The sequence below is a fragment of the Bos javanicus genome, unplaced genomic scaffold, assembly GCF_032452875.1.
Source record: "Bos javanicus breed banteng unplaced genomic scaffold, ARS-OSU_banteng_1.0 tig00002819_1, whole genome shotgun sequence".
Lineage (NCBI taxonomy): Eukaryota > Metazoa > Chordata > Mammalia > Artiodactyla > Bovidae > Bos > Bos javanicus.
Genome location: NW_026893662.1, coordinates 271,623 through 282,219, shown reverse-complemented (window position 1 = coordinate 282,219; position 10,597 = coordinate 271,623).

Here is a 10,597-nt window from a genome sequence, read left to right as displayed (position 1 = left end):
CAGGTGAGAAGTGCATGATAGCCACGTGATGTGTGCATGATCAGTTACGTGAGCAGAGTATGATCAGCCACGTGATCAGTGCATGAGTGCCACGTGATCAGTGCATGATATGTCACGTGACAGGTGTGTGATCAGTCACGTGAACAGTACATGTTCAGCCACGTGATCAGTGCATGATATCCACGTGATCAGTGCATGATCAGTTACGTGACCAGTATATGGTAGCTATGTGATCATTCCATGACGAGCCACGTGAGCAGTGCCTGATAGCCACGTGATGTGTGCATGATCATTTACGTGAGCAGAGTATGATCAGCCACGTGATCAGTGCATGAGTGCCACGTGATCAGTGCATGATATGTCACGTGACAGGTGTGTGATCAGCCACGTGAACAGTGCATGTTCAGCCACGTGATCAGTGCATGATAGCCACGTGATCAGTGCATGATCAGTTACCTGAGCAGTGTATGATCAGCCACGTGATCAGTGCATGATCAGTCATGTGACCAGTACATGTTAGCTGCGTGATCATCGCATGATCAGCCACGTGAGCAGTGCATGATAGCCACGTGATCAGTGCATGATCAGACACGAGATCAGTGCATGATCAGTCACGTGATCAGTGCATGATCAGCCACGTGATCAGAGCATGACCAGGCACGTGATCAGTGTATGTCCAGCCAAGTGATCAGTGCATGATAGCCACGTGATAAGTGCATGATCAGTCACATGATCAGTGCATGATCAGTCACGTGAGAGGTGTGTGATCAGCCACGTGAACATTGCATGCTCAGTCACGTGATCAGGGCCTGCTGAGCTGCGTGATTACTGTCTGCTCATCTGCTTGACCATTTCCAGCTGAGCTGCACGATTCCTGCCTGTCATCTCCTTGACAATTGCCACCTGTGCTGCGTAATTCCTGCCTGCTCATCTACTTGATTTTTGCCAGCTGAGCAGCATGATTTCTCAGAGCTGAGTTCCATGATTATAGCCTGCTGACTGATTCCTGCCTACTCAGCTCTATGTTCATTGCCTCCAGAGGCACATGATCAGTGTGTGACACCAAACATGATCAGCACATGATCAGTCACATAATCAGTGCATGATAAGCCAGGTGATCAGTGCATGATCAATTACGTGATCAGTGTATGATCAGCCACGTGATCAGTGCATGATCAGCCACACAGCAGGCAGAGTCACGTGATCAGTGTATGATCAGCTTCCTGATCATTGCATGATCAGCCACGGGATCAGTGCATGATCAGGCCAGTGAAGAGTGCATGATCAGTCACGTGATCAGTGTATGATAGCCAGGTTATCATTGCATGATCAACCACATGATCAGTGCATGCACAGTCCCGTGATCAGTGTATGATCAGCTTCGTGATCAGTGCATGATCAGCCACGTGATTAGTGCATGATAGCCAAGTGATCAATGCATGATAGCTACGTGATCAGTGCATGCTCAGTCATGGGAGCAGTGCATGATAGCCACGTGATCAGTGCATGATCAGTCACGTGATCATTGCGTGATCAGCCACGTGATCAGTGTATGATCATCCACATGATCAATGCATGCGCAGTCAGGTGATCAGTGCATTATAGCCTCGTGATCAGTTCATTATCAGTCACGTGATCAGTGTGTGCTCAGTCACGTGATCAGGGCCTACTGAGCTCCGTTTTTCCTGTCTGCTCCGCTGCTTGACAATTGCCAGCTGAGCTGCGTGATTCCTGCCTGCTCATCTGCTTGACAATGGCCAGCTGAGCCGTCTGATTCCTGCCTATTCAGCTGCTTGATGATTGTCAGCTGAGCAGCATGATTCATCACAGCTGAGGTCCATGATTATTGCCTGCTGATTGCGTGATTCGTGCCTGCTCAGCTCTTTGGTTATTGCCTCCTGAGGCACATCATCTGTGCATGAGAGCCACGTGATCAGTTCTTGATTAGTCACATGATTAGCACCACTCAGACCCGAGATCACAGCATGCTAAGTCACGTGATCAGTTCATGATCACCCTTGTGATTAGTGCATGATCAGCCAGGTGATACATGCATGATCATCCACGTGATTATTGCATGCACAATCAAGTGATCAGTGCATGATAGCCACGTGATCAGTGTATGATCAGCCACGTGATCAGTGCATGATAGCCACATGATCAGTTCTTGATTAGTCACATGATCAGCACCATTCAGACACGAGATCACAGCATGCTAAGTCACGTGATCAGTTCATGATCACCCTTGTGATTAGTGCATGATGAGCCACGTGATAAATGCATGATCATCCACGTGATTATTGCATGCACAATCAAGTGATCAGTGCATGATAGCCATGTGATCTGTGCATGATCAGCCAAGTGATCAGTGCATGCACAGTCACGTGATCATTGTATGATCAGCTTCGTGAACAGTGCATGATCAGTCATGTGATCAGGGCTTGATCAGCCATTTTTTTAGTGCATGATCAGTCACATGATCAGCATATGATCATCCACGTGATCAGTGCATGGGCAGTCAATTGATCAGTGCATGCAGTCACGTGATCAGTGTATGATCAGCTTCGTGTTCAGAGTATGATCAGCCACGTGATCAGTGTCTGATCAGCCAGGTGATCAGAGTATGATCAGCCAGGTGATCAGTGTATGATCAGCTACGTGATCAGTGCATGATCTGCAACATATTTAGTGCATGATCAGGCACATGAACAGTGTATGATCAGCCACGTGATCAGTGCATGATCAAACACGTGATCAGTGCATGATCACCCACGTTATCAGTGCATGCACAGTCACGTGATCAGTGTATGATCAGCTTCGTGATCAGTGCATGGTCAGCCGGGTGATCAGTGCATGATCAGTCACGTGATCATTGTAGGATCAGCCACGTGGTCAGTGCATGATCAGCCCCTTGATCAATGCATGATCATCGAAATGATCAGTGCATGCAGTCAAGTGATCAGTGTATCATCAGCTTCGTGATCAGTGCGTGATCAGCCAGGTGATCAGTGAATGATCAGGCACGTGATCAGTGCATGATCAGTCAATGATCAGTGTATGATAAGACACGTGATCAGTGCATGATTGCCATGTGATCAGTGCATGATCAGCCTCGTAAGCAGTGCATGATAGCCACCTGATCAGTGCATGATCAGCAACGTGATTAGTGCATGATCAACCACATGATCAGTGCATGATCAGCCACGTGATCACTGTATGATCAGCCATGTCATCAGTGCATGTGCAGTCACGTGATCAGTGTATGATCAGCCACGTGATCAGTGCATGACAGCCAAGTGATCAATGCATGATAGCTACGTGATCAGTGCATGGTCAGTGCATGATCATCCACGTGATCACTGCATGATAGCCATGTGATAATTGCCTACAGTTACATGGTCAGTGCATGCGCAGTCAGGTGATCAGTGCATGATACACACCTGATCAGCACATGATCAATAACATGATCAGCAATATTCAGACACGTGATCACTGTATGGTCAGTCATGTGATCAGCTCCTGATCAGCCACGTGATCAGTGTACGATCATTCTCGAGATCAGTGGATGCGCAGTCACATGATCAGTGCATGATAGCCATGTGATTAGTGCAGGATCAGTCACGTCTTCAGTGCATGTTCAATCACTTGATCAGTGCATGATCAGCTACGTGATCAGTGCATGATAGCCAGGTGATCAGTGCATGATCAGTCAAGTGATCAGTGTATGATCAACCACGGGATCAATGCCTGATAGGCACCAGATCAGTGCATGATCAGTCACGTGATCAGTGCATGACCAGCCAAGTTATCAGTGCATGCACAGTCACGTGATCAGTGTATGATCAGCTTCGTATTCAGTGCATGATCAGCCACGTGATCAGTGCATGATCAGGCATGTGAAGAGTGCATGATCAGTCACCTGATCAGTGTATGATAGCCAGCTTATCAGTGCATGATCAGCCACATGATCAGTGCATGATCAGTCATGTGATCAGTGCATGCGCAGTCACGTGATCAGTGTATGATCAGCCATGTGATCAGTGCATGATAGCAACCTGATCCTTGCAGGATAAGGAACGTGATTAGTGCATGATCAGCCACGTGATCAGTGTACGATCAGCCATGTGAGCAGTGCATGATCAGCCACGTGATCAGTGCATGATAGCCACCTGATCAGTGCATGGTAAGCAACGTGATTAGTGCATGATCAGCCACGTGATCAGTGTATGATCAGCCACGTGATCAGTGCATGATAGCCAATTGATCAATGCATGATAGCTACGTGATCAGTGCATGCTCAGTCTCATGATCAGTGCATGATCAGCCACGTGATCAGTGCATGATAGCCATGTGATCATTGCCTACATTTACATGATCAGTGCATGTGCAGTCACGTGATCAGTGCATGATCAGTCACGTGATCTGTGTATGACCAATCACGTGATCAATGCATGATAGCCACCAGATCAGTGCATGATCAGTCACGTGATCAGTGCATGATCTGTCACGTGTCCAGTGTATGATATCCACGTGAACAGTTCTTGCGCAGTCATGTGATCAGTGCATGATAGCTAAGTTATCAGTGCCTGATGAGCCACGTGATCAGTGCAAGACCGCCCCGGGATGAGTGCATGATTATTTAGGTGATCAATGTATGATTAGCCATATGATCAGTGCATGATAGCCACGTGATCAGTGCATGATCAGTCACGCGATCATGGCATGAGCTGTCATGAGATCAGTGCATGATAGCTTCGCGATCAGTGCATAATCAGTCACGTGATCACTGCATGATCAGCCACGTTATCAGTGCATGATAGCCACGTGATCAGTGCATGATCAAACACGTGATCAGTGCATGATCACCCACGTGATCAGTGCATGCACAGTCACGTGATCAGTGTATGATCAGCTTCGTGATCAGTGCATGGTCAGCCGGGTGATCAGTGCATGATCAGTCACGTGGTCATTGTAGGATCAGCCACGTGGTCAGTGCATGATAGCCACGTGATCAGTGCATGTTATCCACGTGATCAGTGCAGGATATCCACGTGATCAATGCATGATAGCCACGTGATCAGTGCATGATAGCCACGTGATCAGTGCATGATAGCCACGTGATCAGTGCATGATCAGTCACGTGATACCTGTGTGATCAGCCACGTGATCAGTGCAGGATATCCACGTGATCAGTGCAGGATATCCACGTGATCACTTCATGATTATTTACATGATCTGTTCATGATAAGTCACGTGATACGTGTGTGATCAGCCACCGGATCACTGCGTGATGAGCCACGTGATCAGTGCATGATCAGTCACGTGATACGTGTGTGATCAGCCACGTGATCAGTGCATGATATCCACGTGATCAGTGCAGGATAGCCACGTGATCACTTCATGATTATTCACGTGATCTGTACATGATCAGCCACGTGAACAGTGCATGTTCAGCCACGTGATTAGTGCATGATAGCCACGTGATCAGTGCATGATCAGTCACGTGATACGTGTGTGATCAGCCACGTGATCAGTGCATGATGAGTCATGTGATCAGTGCAGGATTAATTACGTGATCAGTGCATGATCAGTCACGTGACCAGTACATGGTTGATACGTGATCATTGCATGATCAGCCACGTGAGCAGTGCATGATAGCCACATGATCAGTGTATGATAAGTCACGTGATCAGTACATGATCAGTCAACTGAACAGTTCATGATCATTTACGTGATCTGAGCATGACCAGTCACGTGACCAGTATATGGTAGCTACGTGAACATTGCATGACCAGCCAGGTGAGAAGTGCATGATAGCCACGTGATGTGTGCATGATCAGTTACGTGAGCTGAGTATGATCAGACACGTGATCAGTGCATGAGTGCCACGTGATCAGTGCATGATATGTCACGTGACAGGTGTGTGATCAGTCACGTGAACAGTACATGTTCAGCCACGTGATCAGTGCATGATATCCACGTGATCAGTGCATGATCAGTTACGTGACCAGTATATGGTAGCTATGTGATCATTCCATGACGAGCCACGTGAGCAGTGCCTGATAGCCACGTGATGTGTGCATGATCATTTACGTGAGCAGAGTATGATCAGCCACGTGATCAGTGCATGAGTGCCACGTGATCAGTGCATGATATGTCACGTGACAGGTGTGTGATCAGCCACGTGAACAGTGCATGTTCAGCCACGTGATCAGTGCATGATAGCCACGTGATCAGTGCATGATCAGTTACCTGAGCAGTGTATGATCAGCCACGTGATCAGTGCATGATCAGTCATGTGACCAGTACATGTTAGCTGCGTGATCATCGCATGATCAGCCACGTGAGCAGTGCATGATAGCCACGTGATCAGTGCATGATCAGACACGAGATCAGTGCATGATCAGTCACGTGATCAGTGCATGATCAGCCACGTGATCAGAGCATGACCAGGCACGTGATCAGTGTATGTCCAGCCAAGTGATCAGTGCATGATAGCCACGTGATAAGTGCATGATCAGTCACATGATCAGTGCATGGTCAGTCACGTGAGAGGTGTGTGATCAGCCACGTGAACATTGCATGCTCAGTCACGTGATCAGGGCCTGCTGAGCTGCGTGATTACTGTCTGCTCATCTGCTTGACCATTTCCAGCTGAGCTGCATGATTCCTGCCTGTCATCTCCTTGACAATTGCCACCTGTGCTGCGTAATTCCTGCCTGCTCATCTACTTGATTTTTGCCAGCTGAGCAGCATGATTTCTCAGAGCTGAGTTCCATGATTATAGCCTGCTGACTGATTCCTGCCTACTCAGCTCTATGTTCATTGCCTCCAGAGGCACATGATCAGTGTGTGACACCAAACATGATCAGCACATGATCAGTCACATAATCAGTGCATGATAAGCCAGGTGATCAGTGCATGATCAATTATGTGATCAGTGCATGATCAGTCATGTGACCAGTACATGGTAGCTGCGTGATCATTGCATGACCAGCCATGTGAGCAGTGCATGATAGCCACGTGATCACTGCATGATCAGTCACGTGATCTGTGCAAGATCAGTCACGTGATCAGTGCATGATCAATTACCTGATCAGTGCATGATTAGTCATGTGACCAGTGCATGGTAGCTACGTGATCAGTGTATGATCAGCCACGTGATCAGTTCATGATCCGCACCGTGATCAGTGCATGATCAGCCACGTGATCAGTGCATGATCAGCCACACAGCAGGCAGAGTCACGTGATCAGTGTATGATCAGCTTCCTGATCATTGCATGATCAGCCACGGGATCAGTGCATGATCAGGCCAGTGAAGAGTGCATGATCAGTCACGTGATCAGTGTATGATAGCCAGGTTATCATTGCATGATCAACCACGTGATCAGTGCATGCACAGTCCCGTGATCAGTGTATGATCAGCTTCGTGATCAGTGCATGATCAGCCACGTGATTAGTGCATGATAGCCAAGTGATCAATGCATGATAGCTACGTGATCAGTGCATGCTCAGTCATGGGAGCAGTGCATGATAGCCACGTGATCAGTGCATGATCAGTCACGTGATCATTGCGTGATCAGCCACGTGATCAGTGTATGATCAGCCACGTGAATAGTGCATGTTCCGCAACGTGATTAGTGCATGATCAGGCACGTGATCAGTGTATGTTCAGCCACGTGAATAGTGCATGTTCCGCAACGTGATTAGTGCATGATCAGGCACGTGATCAGTGTATGATCAGCCAGGTGATCAGTGCATGATCAGCCACGTGATCAGTGCATTATCAGCCACGTGATCAGTGCATGCACAGTCAGTGTATGGTCAGCTTCGTGATCAGTGCATAATCAGGCACGTGATCAGTGCATTATCAGTAATTTGATAAGTGTATGATCAGCCACGTGATCAGTGCATGAACAGCCACGTGATCAGTGTATGATCAGCCACGTGATCAGTTCATGATCCGCACCGTGATCAGTGCATGATCCGCGACGTGATCAGTGTATGATCAGCCACGTGATCAGTGCATGATCAGCCACACAGCAGGCAGAGTCACGTGATCAGTGTATGATCAGCTTCCTGATCATTGCATGATCAGCCACGGGATCAGTGCATGATCAGGCCAGTGAAGAGTGCATGATCAGTCTCGTGATCAGTGTATGATAGCCAGGTTATCATTGCATGATCAGCCACGTGATCAGTGCATGATCAGCCACGTGATCAGTGCATGCACAGTCCCGTGATCAGTGTATGATCAGCTTCGTGATCAGTGCATGATCAGCCACGTGATTAGTGCATGATAGCCAAGTGATCAATGCATGATAGCTAGGTGATCAGTGCATGCTCAGTCATGGGAGCAGTGCATGATAGCCACGTGATCAGTGCATGATCAGTCACGTGATCATTGCGTGATCAGCCACGTGATCAGTGTATGATCATCCACATGATCAATGCATGCGCAGTCAGGTGATCAGTGCATTATAGCCTCGTGATCAGTTCATTATCAGTCACGTGATCAGTGTGTGCTCAGTCACGTGATCAGGGCCTACTGAGCTCCGTTTTTCCTGTCTGCTCCGCTGCTTGACAATTGCCAGCTGAGCTGCGTGATTCCTGCCTGCTCATCTGCTTGACAATGGCCAGCTGAGCCGTCTGATTCCTGCCTATTCAGCTGCTTGATGATTGCCAGCTGAGCAGCATGATTCATCACAGCTGAGGTCCATGATTATTGCCTGCTGATTGCGTGATTCGTGCCTGCTCAGCTCTTTGGTTATTGCCTCCTGAGGCACATCATCTGTGCATGAGAGCCACGTGATCAGTTCTTGATTAGTCACATGATTAGCACCACTCAGACCCGAGATCACAGCATGCTAAGTCACGTGATCAGTTCATGATCACCCTTGTGATTAGTGCATGATCAGCCAGGTGATACATGCATGATCATCCACGTGATTATTGCATGCACAATCAAGTGATCAGTGCATGATAGCCACGTGATCAGTGTATGATCAGCCACGTGATCAGTGCATGATAGCCACGTGATCAGTTCTTGATTAGTCACATGATCAGCACCATTCAGACACGAGATCACAGCATGCTAAGTCACGTGATCAGTTCATGATCACCCTTGTGATTAGTGCATGATCAGCCACGTGATAAATGCATGATCATCCACGTGATTATTGCATGCACAATCAAGTGATCAGTGCATGATAGCCATGTGATCTGTGCATGATCAGCCAAGTGATCAGTGCATGCACAGTCACGTGATCATTGTATGATCAGCTTCGTGAACAGTGCATGATCAGTCATGTGATCAGGGCTTGATCAGCCATTTTTTTAGTGCATGATCAGTCACATGATCAGCATATGATCATCCACGTGATCAGTGCATGGGCAGTCAATTGATCAGTGCATGCAGTCACGTGATCAGTGTATGATCAGCTTCGTGTTCAGAGTATGATCAGCCACGTGATCAGTGTCTGATCAGCCAGGTGATCAGAGTATGATCAGCCAGGTGATCAGTGTATGATCAGCTACGTGATCAGTGCATGATCCGCAATATATTTAGTGCATGATCAGGCACATGAACAGTGTATGATCAGCCACGTGATCAGTGCATGATCAAACACGTGATCAGTGCATGATCACCCACGTTATCAGTGCATGCACAGTCACGTGATCAGTGTATGATCAGCTTCGTGATCAGTGCATGGTCAGCCGGGTGATCAGTGCATGATCAGTCACGTGATCATTGTAGGATCAGCCACGTGGTCAGTGCATGATCAGCCCCTTGATCAATGCATGATCATCGAAATGATCAGTGCATGCAGTCAAGTGATCAGTGTATCATCAGCTTCGTGATCAGTGCGTGATCAGCCAGGTGATCAGTGAATGATCAGGCACGTGATCAGTGCATGATCAGTCAATGATCAGTGTATGATAAGACACGTGATCAGTGCATGATTGCCATGTGATCAGTGCATGATCAGCCTCGTAAGCAGTGCATGATAGCCACCTGATCAGTGCATGATCAGCAACGTGATTAGTGCATGATCAACCACATGATCAGTGCATGATCAGCCACGTGATCACTGTATGATCAGCCATGTCATCAGTGCATGTGCAGTCACGTGATCAGTGTATGATCAGCCACGTGATCAGTGCATGACAGCCAAGTGATCAATGCATGATAGCTACGTGATCAGTGCATGGTCAGTGCATGATCATCCACGTGATCACTGCATGATAGCCATGTGATAATTGCCTACAGTTACATGGTCAGTGCATGCGCAGTCAGGTGATCAGTGCATGATACACACCTGATCAGCACATGATCAATAACATGATCAGCAATATTCAGACACGTGATCACTGTATGGTCAGTCATGTGATCAGTTCCTGATCAGCCACGGGATCAGTGTACGATCATCCTCGAGATCAGTGGATGCGCAGTCACATGATCAGTGCATGATAGCCATGTGATTAGTGCAGGATCAGTCACGTCTTCAGTGCATGTTCAATCACTTGATCAGTGCATGATCAGCTACGTGATCAGTGCATGATAGCCAGGTGATCAGTGCATGATCAGTCATGTGAT